General features: G+C 45.8%; 1 long non-coding RNA gene and 1 pseudogene across 2 annotated transcripts in view; both read left to right on the top strand.

Moving 5' to 3' along the window:
* Window positions 1-2,965, top strand: part of LOC117042247 — a 31,823-nt gene extending 28,858 nt beyond the window's left edge. For both annotated transcript variants that reach the window (XR_004426064.1, XR_004426063.1), the window contains exons 2-3: window positions 528-605; window positions 2,665-2,965. This is a non-coding gene — a long non-coding RNA (uncharacterized LOC117042247). The remainder of the gene's footprint in view (window positions 1-527; window positions 606-2,664) is intronic.
* Window positions 2,966-11,441: 8,476 nt separating this feature from the next.
* The window catches only part of LOC117042194, a 51,612-nt pseudogene continuing 49,636 nt past the window's right edge, over window positions 11,442-13,417 (top strand).

The following is a 13,417-nucleotide window of genomic DNA, read 5'->3' as shown; positions in this document are numbered from 1 at the left end:
GATGAGATACAATCCATCAGCACCCATAGACTGTAAATGCATGCATCTTCCCAGTCTTGGGTGCTTCAAGGGCAAAGACCCATTATCAGGATAGACAGTGCCTGTGACTGGAGGCTTTACACACATACAGGTCCATATGTAGGGCAAGGATTGCCAGTATTACAGGCGCGCTGTGTGAGATTGCCGAATTGCACAAACACTGTGTGTGAGAACGGGAGTGGGTGGGATTATAGTTTATAGCAATGCTGTAATTTTGTCCGTAACATTTCGTGAGCTGATATTGTGGTGCAAATTCCAAAGCAACTAGGCAAAACCTACAAAGAAACTCCCAGGTTAATGGTGGCATGAGCTTTCCTGGTCCACAATCTGCAGCATTCGCCTCTGTCCACAAAGGCCGTTATACGTTTATTAGCCTCCAATGGGCCCCCAGGTGCTTGTTGTCTTTTCTTCAAAAGATGAATGTTTCTGAATACTTTGACAGTCACATTTGATCTAAACAGCACCTCTCTTTAACTTGTTCCACACAGGAGAGACTCTGATTCACAAGTCTAAGCACATCTTGCTTGAAACAGAAGAATACAGAAACGTGAAGGGGAAATTGAGAGGTAAGCCCTTTGAGTATGCAGTGAGACATTTCACTACGTAAAAACGTATCAAAAGCCCTGCTGGATCGAGAGGATGACCCACTTTTGGCTTGTCACATTCAATTTCACCCATTTGCCTATGTTTCTGCGGAGAGACATTGCCTCCAGTCTGCCCTTCCCTGCCCATTGCTATGCAGGTTGTATGCAGAGATACCTTCTTTTTTCTTTACCTTTACGCAGAGATAACTGCGTCCCACTCCTTCTCTCCATTCCACCAGATTTCCAGTATTAACCACTGTATCAGTTCTCATGTCTGTGGGATTAAAGGGATCGGGAAGATTGCTGCTGAAATTCTGGGGTTCCTGTAGTCCAGGCACGTCCAACTCCCAACAGACTGCGGTCTACTCCCAATATAAAAAAACTGGCACTGAGCTACCCATTGTCACTGGAGGAATGAGGAGTGGGGTGCATTGGTGGAAGGAGGTGGCTAACTAGATGTGGTAGGTGGGAGTTTCAGTGGGGGGAATTAAAGGGAGGCAAAATTTCTCTCTCTGGAGAGCCAGTCGTCTCTCCCCCCTCCCAAGCCAGCCTCCCTCCCCCTTAAGCAGCTCTCTCCCGCTGAAGCCAGCCCTTTCTCTCTCCTCTCCATTAAAGTGAGCTTCACAGCTGACACGTATCGCCCTGCCCTCCCTCCTTCCTCCCTGCCACTGGTACCACCGGAAGACCAGGTCAGGGGACATTCCTTGCTCTTGCCACCCTGCCCAGCCTTCCCTGCTGCTGCTGCTGCAATGGCGGAGCGACCCAGCCCCAGGAACGGGGGGGGGGTTGACATTCCTTCCCCACTTTGCTTAATCCCACAATTGACCAGTATCACTTGAATGATCTATTGGTTGATCCTGGTTGACCGGTTGGACATGTCTGTTGCAGTCCATTGTTATGATTAATTGACTTTATTAGTTGACTTTACCTTACCAGGGCAACCCAAAGAAACTTGCAACCAAACATTTAAAGTAGGCATGTCCAACAGGTAGATTGTGATCTACTGGTAGATCACCGGACATCTGTGGTAGATCACTGGCTCCCCTTAAAAAAGCTCAACAACTTTGACCTGAACCCCAAAAAGGGGGGTGGATCACTGCCATTTTTTTTAAACTCTGCGAGTAGATCGCAGTCTCTTGGGAGTTGGCCACCCCAGATTTAAGGGATTAGGACAAAAAAAGTCATTAGGAATTCTGAACTTGAGAAATAAAGGGCATTTTCATGGAGAGAGAGCAGCTCCTTTCCTGTGAGGAAGCTCTTTATTTAAATAGACAGTTTTAGAGAACCACTGTATCTAAGATCAAGCTACACTATTAACAATAATTGATTAAAACAAAACAAAATAAAAAATTCCTTTCAGTAGCACCTTAGAGACCAACTAAGTTTGTTATTTGTATGAGCTTTCGTGTGCATGCACACTTCTTCACATACACACAAAGCTCATACCAAGAACAAACTTAGTTGGTCTCTTAAGGTGCTACTGGAAGGAATTTTTTATTTTATTTGTATTGACTATGGCAGACCAACACGTCTACCCACCTGTAACCATACCAGAGGTTAGCTGTAGCTGGAATAATTGATTAATTACCCTAGAACGTATCTATACCATCAGGTGCCACAGAAAGGCATTAGATATATCAAGAGACCCATCGCACCCAGGTCACCTGTTATTTGAGCTTCTGCCATCGGGATGGAAATACAGAACAATGAAGGCAAGAACGAACCATCTTAAGAACAGTTTCTTAAGCCCTAAATGGAAACTCTGGACTCTGAAGTCATCTTATTTTATTTGTTATATTGTCCTGTATCGTATTGTGTTTATCGGTATTTTTTAAATTATGTGGAGAGCCTTATTTGAGTTGATATAGCAACTGAGGAATTTCGTTGTTTCCCGCTAGGGGACAATGACAATAAAGATTCTATTCTATTCTATTCTATTCTATTCTATTCTATTCTTATAAAAAGTTGATACAATGCTATTATCTGACATTATTTCATTTCCTAAAAAATGTGGCTATATCCTTTTGTTTCATCTTTACAGGATTTCCTTTCTGCCTATTCCAAAGCAAGCAATAGAGAAGACAGACAGAGCAATCTGTACTTTCATTAGGAGTCACGAAAAAATCATTTAAATTTGTGGGATAACAATGTGATTCAGTCAATGAACACCCTTAGTTCACATCAAGGAACTGAAATAGTGGAGACACCATTTAAAGGTATGGATTGTGGAAAGGATGTCAGTGAGAGTGGAACGCCTGCACAACATCAAGGAACTCACACTGGGGAGAAACCATTTAAATGTATGGAGTGTGGAAAGAGCTTCAGTCAGAGTGGAGCCCTTAGAAGACATCAGAGAATTCACACGGGGAGAAACCATTTAAATGCATGGAGTGTGGAAAATGCTTTGGTCGTAGAGATTCGATGAAAATGCATCAATGTACTCATACAGGAGAAAAATCAGATAAAGGTTTTGAGTGTGGGAAATGCTTCAAAAAAAGTGGAGTCCTCTGTATACATGAGCAAACTCGCAGGGGTGAGAAACCATTTAAATGTATGGAGTACGGAAAGAGCTTCCTTTTGAGTAACCACCTTAATGCACATCATCAAACTCACACAGGTGAGAAACCATATAAATGTATGGAGTGTGGAAAGAGCTTCAGTCATAGTGGAGATCTTAGAAACATCATCAAACTCACATGGTGAGAAACCATTTAAATGTATGGAGTGCAGAAAGAGCTTCCTTTTGAGTAACCACCTTAATGCACATCATCAAACTCACACTGGTGAGAAACCATTTAAATGTATGGAGTGCGGAAAGAGCTTCCTTTTGAGTAAGCACCTTAATGCACATCATCGCACTCACACTGGTGAGAAACCATACAGATGTATGGAGTGCGGAAAGGGCTTCAGTGAGAGGGGAGGACTTAAAAGACATCAGCGAACTCACACAGGGTCAAGACCTTTTAAATGTATGGAGTGTGGAAAGAGCTTCAGTCAGAGTGGAGACCTCAGAAACCATCAACGAACTCACACAGGGCAGAATCCATTTAAATGTATAGAGTGTGGAAAGAGCTTCAATCGTAGTGGAAACCTTAGAAGACATAACCTAACTCACACAGGGGAAAAGTCATTTAAATGTACGGCGTGTGGAAAGACTTTCTGTGAAAGGGCAAAACTTACCATACATCTACGAATTCACACAGGAGAAAAACCATTTAAATGCATGGAGTGTGGAACATGCTTCCGTCATAGAGAATCGCTAAGAATGCATCAATATAATCATACAGGAGATAAACCATATAAATGTTTTGAGTGTGGAAAATGCTTCAGTCTGAGTGGAAACTTTAATGAACATCTACAAACTCACACAGGAGAGAAACCATATAAATGTATGGAGTGTGGAAAGTGCTTCAGTCAGAGTGGAAGCCTTAATGTACATCTAGAAATTCACACAGGGAGAAAACTTTTAAATGCATGGATTGTGGGAAGAGCTTCACTAATAGTGGAATGCTTAGAAGACATCAGCAAACTCACACAGGAAAAACCATTTAAATGTATGTTTGGTTGCAGAATAAATCCAGGCACATTTGGAGGATATGGACCCTTTGGACTGCATTTGTCCCAATTGGGTTTCAGGTCCTGTCATTGGATTGAGACTGCCCTAGTGGCGCTGGTTGATTATCTCTGGCGGGTTCAGGACAGAGGTAAAAGCTGTTTCCTGGTTCTGCTGGATTTCTCAGTGGCTTTTAATGCCATTGACCACAGTATCTGGTTAGCTGTTTGTGAGAAAAATATCTGCCTTACGCAATTCGTTGAAAATAAATCTTGACTTGTCAGGCTGGCAACAGTTGAAGCACGAGTATTATTTACAAACTCCTCCAGTCATTGTGTGCACGAACTCTCCTGGGGAAAAGCATTTAAATAGAATCTTCAAATTATTGAGTTGGAAGGGTCCCCACAGGTTTATCTAGTGCAACTCCCTGCAGTACAGGAATCTCAACTAAAGTGCCCGTGCTGTTCTTACTGCTAGAAAATTCCTTCTGATATTTAGTCAGTATCTCCTTTCTTGTATATTCAAGCCATGGGTGCAAGTTCTACTGTCCGGAGCAGGAGAAAACAAGCTTGCTCCCTCTTCCATTTGACAACCTTCCAGATATTTAATGGAGTCATAGAATGGTAGAGGCAAAGCCGTTTAAATGAAAGGAGTGTGGAAAGTCCTTCACTTATTATAGTGTGCTTAGGAATTATTATTATTATTATTATTATTATTTATTATTATTTATTACTATTAATTACCCAGTCTATCTGGCTGGGTTTCCCAAGTCACTCTGGGCAGCCTACAGGAAACATAAATGGACTCTCCCAGGGGATAAACCATTTAAATGCATGCAGCATAGAAAGAGTTTTCCTCAGGGTTCACTCTTTCCTTCACATCAAGGAACTCAGTTACGGAGAAATCAGTGTTAAATTCATGAGGTATATATGTGGGGTTCTGGTGTTTGTTTGTAAATTTTATGCACAGAGAAGCGGACACGGGGCAATGGATTCAAACTACAAAGAAAGAAGATTCCACCTAAACATTAGGAAGAACTTCCTGACAGTAAGAGCTGTTGGACAGTGGAATTTGCTGCCAAGGAGTGTGGTGGAGTCTCCTCCTTTGGAGGTCTTGAAGCGGAGGCTTGACAGCCATCTGTCAGGAATGCTTTGATGGTGTTTCCTGCTTGGCAGGGGGTTGGACTGGATGGCCCTTGGGGTCTCTTCCAACTCTATGATTCTATGATTCTAAGTATTTAATTAAGGTAACTTCTCACAATCTTAAAGTGTCCTGTAGGGAGGGTTTGATTCTGGAGTGCTGATGGTAAGTGATTTTGGGCTGAGAGGGTTGCAAATAATTCTGGATTAGTTGTAGTTTACAAGCCACCTTCAAAGGTAGCCCCACGTAGAGTGCATTGCAGCAGCCCAAGCGGGAGGTAACCAGAACAGGGACCACTGTGAGTCGGCATACCAGGTGGAACTGGTGGACAGCTGCCCTGGACAGAGAATTGACCTGCCCCTCCATGGACAGCTGTGAGTCCAAAATGACTCCCAGGCTGCACACCTGGTCCTTCAGAGGCACAGTTACCCCATTCAGGACCAGGAAGTACCCCACACACCCTGCCCCCCATAAAAAGTGCTTCTGTCTTGTCCTCTCCTACGTTCCCACCAAGCGCCTTTGTGAGGGTGGCAGGACCAGCAGAAAGGCTTCCCCAAACCATCTCAGAACCTGGGTAGGTTCCTACAAGGGGATACATAACCAGCCTGCTAAGCAAACTGACTGCAGCTCCTAGAGCCAGTCAGACGTTTCTGAGCACTTTCCGAAGGCAGCCCCACATAGAGCATTTTACAGTAATCCAAGCGGGAGACAGTCCCTAAGGTGTATGTCACTGTGACCAAATCAGACACCTCAAGGTTGGCACACTAGCTTTACTGTGCAAATGTTTTCCTGGGCACTGTGAGAACCTGGGCATCCTGGCTCTGGGCTCCATCCAGGAGCAGGGCCAAATTAAACTCCAAAACCACCGTTTCAGAGCTCTCCTGGCAGTGAGCAGCTGGGTGGGACTTTTAAAATTTGCTTTTGTTGTTCAGTCGTTCAGTTATGTCCGACTCTTCGTGACCCCATGGACCAGAGCATGCCAGGCACTGCTGTCTTCCACTGCCTCCCGCAGTTTGGTCAGACTCATGTTAGTAGCTTCGAGAACACTGTCCAACCATCTCATCCTCTGTCGTCCCCTTCTCCTTGTGCCCTCCATCTTTCCCAACATCAGGGTCTTTTCTAGGGAGTCTTCTCTTCTCATGAGGTGGCCAAAGTACTGGAGCCTCAACTTTGCTTTAGCCTTTTGTTAAACTGCATTCATATCTTGCCATTCCTCCAAGGAAGTAGAGGTGACCTGGACGCTTCTCCAGCTCCCTTTTTATTTGCACATCAACCATCTTGTGACGTAGGCTAGGCTGAGACACAGCAGGTGGCCCAAGGTGGCCTAGGTCCCACACAGGAGCCACTGCAGCACCTTGATTTGGGATTAATATGCTGTGATAGGCCTCAAAAGTCCAACCATTTTTTTCCTGGAAAGTACAGAACAGCAGCCCCAATGCACAGGAAGCTGCCTTCTAGGGAGTCAGGTAATTGGTTGATCTAGGCCAGGAATGTCTTTACCGACTGGCAGCAGCAACCTGGGATTTCAGATCAGGGGTCTCTCCCAGATGCCAGGGTGTGTGTGAACTTGGGACCTTTTTCTTGGATGCAAGGCAAATAGAATAACAATTATATTTAGATTGTTTGTTTATTTCATAACACTGCATGATTGCAAAAACCCTCAAAGCGGTTAAAAATCAGATGAAACTAAAAGATCGAGGAAAATTCACAACCATGCACTCCAAACAACAGTGTCAATGCCTATGATTTAAGAATCACAGCTGAACAATCCCCCAAAATTGAAAATGAAAGTTGACAACAGGACAAGAAAAAAGGATTACCGTATTTTCCACCCTAATGGTTGCCAAGAGGCTGATACTGATGAACTAACTGGAAGAATAAAATCGAAAATTCTTTCTAGTAGCACCTTAGAGACCAACTGAGTTTGTTCCTGGTATGAGCTTTCGTGTGCATGCACACTTCTTCAGATACACTGAAACAGAAGTGTATCTGAAGAAGTGTGCATGCACACGAAGCTCATACCAGGAACAAACTCAGTTGGTCTCTAAGGTGCTACTAGAAAGAATTTTCGATTTTGTTTTGACTATGGCAGACCAGTGCTCAGTGCTCTCGAAGCTACTAACATGAGTTTGGCCAAACTGCGAGAGGCAGTGAAGGATAGGCGTGCCTGGCGTGCTCTGGTCCATGGGGTCACGAAGAGTCGGACACGACTGAACGACTGAACAACAACAACATGGCAGACCAACACGGCTACCCACCTGTAACTGGAAGAATAAAAACAGGACATGATAGAAGATGCAACACATGAACGGACTGCAGATACAGACTGTGTCTGGACATATATACTGATATTGGGAATGAGTTCATACAAAATGTAGTGGGTTATTAGTTGCAATGTGGTCTAAAGCACATAGCCTAGGGCTTGCCGATCGGAAGGTTGGCGGTTCGAATCCCCGCAATGGGGTGAGCTCCCATTGTTCAGTCCCAGCTCCTGCCCACCTAGCATTTTGAAAGCACGTCAAGTGCAAGTAGATGAATAGGTAACACTCCGGCGGGAAGGTAAACGGTGTTTCCGTGCGCTGCTCTGGTTCGCCAGAAGTGGCTTTGTCATGCTGGCCACATGACCCGGAAGCTGTATGCTGGCTCCCTCGGCCGGTAAAGCAAGATGAGCACCGCAACCCTAGAGTCATCCATGACTGAACCTAATGGTCAGGGGTACCTTTACCTTTATTAGTAACCATGTATGTATTAGGATAGGTAATCTTGAAACCCTTATAGTGTTATTATAAGTAAATTGCTATTTTTGGCTATGGGGAGGGCTAAGACATTATCTATGATGGTAGCAGGAATAAAGTGGGTGTTTAGTGGGAGAGCCAGAAAAGACCTCTCTCTACATGTTTTGCACGACATGAGAAGGTGGCACAGGGGAGTGTGGGAGCATCTCAAATCAAATGTGGCAAGTGTGCAAAATGCTTCACTGCAAACTCATTGCTAATTTCCCCCAAAATGACACCCATGGGGAAAACCATACAGGGGTGTACAATGTGGGGAAAGGTTTGGTCAGGCTCCTCAAGTCAGAGCGCTAAAGCAGTAGTTCCCAATAGGTAGTCTGCCAGCCTACTCCAGGACCACCACCCCTGTGAGATCTACATTGCTTCCCAGTACGTTTCCAAGCACAATTCAAATAAACAGCCTCTGTCCTGTATACCTGAAGGAGCGTTTCCACCCCCATCGTTCAGCCCGGACACTGAGGTTCAACGCCAAGGGCCTTCTGGCGGTTCCCTCACTGCGAGTAGCAAAGCTACAGGGAACCAGGCAGAGGGCCTTCTCGGTAGTGGCACCCGCCCTGTGGAACACCCTCCCATCACAGGTCAAGGAGATAAACAACTACCTGACATTCAGAAAATACCTGAAGGCAGCCCTTTTTAGGTAAGTTTTTAATGTGTGATATTTTTGTATCTGATTTTTGTTGGAAGCCGCCCAGAGTGGCTGGGGAAATCCAGCTAGATGGGCGGGGTACTAATAATAATAATAATAATAATAATATAATTAAATGACTTCTGAGTAAAAATCCTTAGGATTGCACAAGAGTTTTACTCAAGTCAGTCCCACCGAATTCAATAGGTTTTACTCCCAGGTAGTTAAAGACTAGAACAGCGTTTCTAAGGGGGGGGGCATATGGATATTCCTGTTGTGATATCAGTACATGACGACAGGTGAACATCGTGTAAATGGGGGGCCACAGCACGAGATTCGGGAGCCACAGAGGGAAGTGAGAAGTGAAGAAAAGAAAGCAGAGAAGTGCCCGTGCTTCGCACTGTATTTATAAATAAAAACTATAAATTTACAAGCGAAACATTTAGATAGCTACATTTCTACCGGCGGGGGGGGGGGCGCACAGGAAGGAAATAAGGTCGGGAGGGGGTCATGGTCGGGAAAAGGCTGACTGAGGGACACTGGGCTCCATGATCCTAGGGGGGGCGAGAACCCCTTCCCGCTATATTTCTAAGTCTCTGTTTGCAGAGAGAGCAGGGGGCAATCTCTTGTCCCTCCCCCTCCCCCTGGGTCAATGAACTGGCTTCCTAGAGAGGCAGGAAGTGACGGAGGAGGGCGGGAGGGGGTAGAGGCAATGTCGGAGGGGTGGGGTCTCCATGCGCATCCCCGGAAGAGAAGGAGGCCTGCAAAAGAAGGAAAAAAGTGCAACATTTCAGGGGAAGGGGAGATTTGGGGTGCAGGGAGGGAGAAGAATTTGCTTTTCCTCCCCCTGAATCTACAAAGGGGCGAGGGGGGAAAGGTTAGGGGCGGATGAGAGCAAGGAAGGTCTCCCCCCTTTTCCCTCTGGGAATCAGGAGTGGTAATCTGCAATCGGCTGCAAAAAGTGGGGTGCAATTTGGAGGGGAGGGGTCTCCATCCTCATTCCCGGAGGAGAAGCGTACTTGGAGAAGAGAAGAAAGAGGTGCTGCATATTGGGGGTTATTTGGGGATGGGGGTGGGAGAAGGATTTGCTTTCCCTCCCCCCCTGAATCTACAAACAGGGCAGCTGGGAAAGGAGGCGGGAGGATTTGTGGGGGGGGAGAGAGAAAGGAAAGCAAGGAGGGGCCTTTCCCTTTCCCTGTGGGAATCAGTGGGGGAGGCGTGATAAAGGCCACCCTGCTGCAAAGTGGGGTCCCCCTCCCCCAACAGGTTTTGCATTGCAAGATCCCTTTTGAAGCGTAGAGATAAACCAGCCTCGGGATGGGTGGGGGGAGACATTTTGCTGCCTGAGACGAACCAGAGAAGGGCGCTCCCCCACCCCACCCCCATGCAACCTGACCATGACACTGAGTCAGGTGTGCCAGTTTCACCCCACGATCATGGGTCCCCGGGGCTTTGGGTGCCATGCAGGGATCGCTGCCCTGGCACTGAAATTTGTGGGTGCCCGGCCTCTTCATGGGGAATTGGGTGGTTGCTTAGGGACCCAGGGATTGGCACCTATGCACTGAAAGTCGCCAGGTGATGTCCCCACCCCGATCTTAGACCTAGCCTCCTAACCTATCCTTACGTATTTATTCACACTCAGCATGGAACACCCCCCCCCCGGCCTCCAGCATCAGGTTCGGATGACAGGGGAGGGATGAGCTCCTCCAGGACCCTGATCTACCCCACCTCCGAAATCTGCTGCTGAAGCGCCTGCCTCAGTGGGGCAGAGATCAGGAGGGCAATCAGCTGGAGAAAGAGTCTTCTCTGGATTTGGAGAGAGGGAGGAGATTTCGGGTTGGGTGGGGGGTGAGAGATGGACAGTGTCAAGGGAAATTGGCCTCCGGAGCTTCCTGAGTAAGAAAGAGGCTGATGTGAGGAGCCCTTTAAAAAGCTTCAAGGCAGGAATTAAATAAATGCTCCAGCTGGACATGGGGAAAGTTGGGGGGGGAGGAGATTAATCCCCTCCACCAGTGCAGAATTTGATGCTGTTTCTTTCCAAAAAGAGGCTTCTCCAGATATCCTCTTGGGAGTTTGTCGGAAAGGAGATTCAAAGCACCTAGGGGTGGGAGATCTGGCCTGTCTTGCAGGATTGGCCCAGCGCAGAGGTGCTGAGGGACTTTCTCTGCCGGTGCTGCCAGCCTCACTCCTGCCTGGCCTCGTCCCCATCCAGGTTGCCAGGAGGGCCTTATAACACTGTATAGGTCTTCTAAAGTCTACCACTTGGGCAGTGCTCACACAAAAACCCTGCAAGGTGGGCCAGCATTACAGCCAGTTTAGTGTTTGGAACAGAGGAGGAGACAGTTGTCAAGCCTGAGGGCCACATTTGTTCCTAAGCAGCCTCCCAGGGGCCACTTTCCATTGATGGGCAGGGCTGGTGTGTTTGGGCCTCGCCCCCTAGACCAGGTGGAAAGGGCCTTTCAGGGAGCGGCCTTCATGCCTCACAGCGGGGCGATGGTTTTCACTAACTATTTCATATATTTTTTCATAATAAGTGTTTGAAATTCGCATTTGTAATTAGAATTTTATTAGTTTATAAGTATTGATATTTGTAATTTGTTAAAGGTATGCTATCTGTGTAAATGTCTCCCACCCTAAATTATTCCGCCTTTCTGTGAACTGCCCTGAGAACAGGGCGGTATATAAATTCAATTAATAATAATAATAATAATAATAATAATAATAATTTATGCATTGTTCTCCTTAAAGAGCTGCTCCCTGCATTGAAGTGCATCGTGGCAGCAGCTGAGAGAGTCCCAGAAGTGGCCCAATTTACACCACCTGCTCCTCCATCCAATCAACTGGCAACACAATGGCCTGCAAGACACCCTCTGAACAGTCTCTTCTTATCAGTGGAGTGGAAAGAGGAGCCAGGCAGCTTCCTCAGGTAGCGAAAGGACAACGGGAGCAGGGAGGAGGGAAGAGGCACAGATGGGACAACCCAGCTTCCCTCTGTGTTGAGTCGGGATGATGGGCATCTAAGAGAAGCTCTGTTTTCTTCTTCTTCTTCTTCTTCTTCTTCTTTTCTTCTTCTTCTTCTCTTTCTTCTTCTTCTTTTTCTTCTTCTTCTTCTTCTTCTTCTCTTCTTCTTCTTCTTCTTCTTCTTCTCTTCTTCTTCTTCTTCTTCTTCTTCTGTCTTCTTCCAGCCCTCTTGACCTTTGAGGAGGTGCTGTGTTTTCACGAGGAGGAGTGGGCTCTGCTGGATCCCGGCCAAAGAGCTCTGCACAAGGAAGTCATGGAGGAGAATTATGAGATGGTGGCCTCTCTGGTAAGGGCACATTTTTATTCCTCCTGGCTGTTAGACATTGAAAGAGTCAATCTGCTGTTTGAGCCATTTATTCGTGTCATATCTTCTTACTTGGTGAATCCTCATAGCCAAGTAAGATTGTCTTCCATGAACACGGTCTTAACGGTGTGTCCGTAAGTGACTGTGGAGTCCAATTCTGGATCCAGACCTCCTTCTACATTGGGAACATAGATTTCTAGGCGGCAGTTAATCACAGTGAGGTTTGCCAAACGTACTTTCCTCTTAGCTTGCTTCTCCCTTTTGTCCTGAGTTGTGCTTCTTCAAAGTCCATGACGCCTTTGGTAAAGGCTATTCTCCAATTGGGGCCCAATTTTCTGTGCTTATACTTCATTTTTATATATTTGCCCTGAAGAGTCTTTAAATCTCTTTATTGTCCACCAGTATTTCACTTTCCATTCTTAAATTGGGAATAGAGTAGTTGCTTTGGAAGACGATAATCAGGCATCCGACAACATGAGCATCCAGCAAAGTTGATGTTGAAGATTGTAGTTTATAGCAACGCTGTACTTTTGTCAGTAGGTAACTTCATAAGCTGATATTGTTGTATGAACCCCCCACACCCAAAAAAACCCTATGTAAAATCTACACTCACAGGGTAATAATGGTGGCATGAGGTTTCCTGGTCCACATCATTTATTAACTTTTAATGGTCCACCAGATACTTTGCAGTCTTTGCTTCAAAATATTAATATTGTATTTTTATAGACACATATACATAAACAGCACATTTTACTTATTCCACATAGCAGAGGGTCTGATACTCAAGTCTGAGCTTATCTCCTCACTTGGAACAGAAAAACAGGGATGTTGTCCTGGACCAATTGAGAGGTACATACTTCCACTTTGCTCTGAGACTGTACCTTTGTATGTCTTCTTTCAGTGTGTAGGAATATGAAAAGAGTCCTTTGGATCAAAACAAGGGCCCATCTCTTCCAGCATCCTGGTGCAGGTTAGGTGATGTGTACAGTTGGTTGGAATGTATCAGTAAGAAATTACAGATCATGGAGGAAGGAGAAAACTGAATACAGAGGCAGCATTTTCATAGGAGGGGAAAGTGTCTCCCTCTGGATGTTGCTGCACTACAACTCCCATCATCCCTGGTCATTGACTATCTTTGCTTGGGTTGATGGTACTCAGAGTCCAACCACATCTGAAGGGTCATAGATGCCTCATCTCAGCTTAGAAGGTTCTTGTGCTGCTCAGTGTTACATGGAAGTTGAAGGTAGAACTGGACACTAAGGGTTCTTGAGCCTATTTTCAGAATTACTTTCCTTTCCTATAAATTTGGTACATAGGAGAGGGAGGAATGCTGGAGGTGTTAAAAGAGGAGAAGGTGCT

The sequence above is a fragment of the Lacerta agilis genome, chromosome 2 (genome assembly GCF_009819535.1).
Source record: "Lacerta agilis isolate rLacAgi1 chromosome 2, rLacAgi1.pri, whole genome shotgun sequence".
Taxonomy (NCBI): domain Eukaryota; kingdom Metazoa; phylum Chordata; class Lepidosauria; order Squamata; family Lacertidae; genus Lacerta; species Lacerta agilis.
Note: the sequence above shows the minus strand (reverse complement) of the source record. Positions and strands in the feature narration are given on the sequence as shown.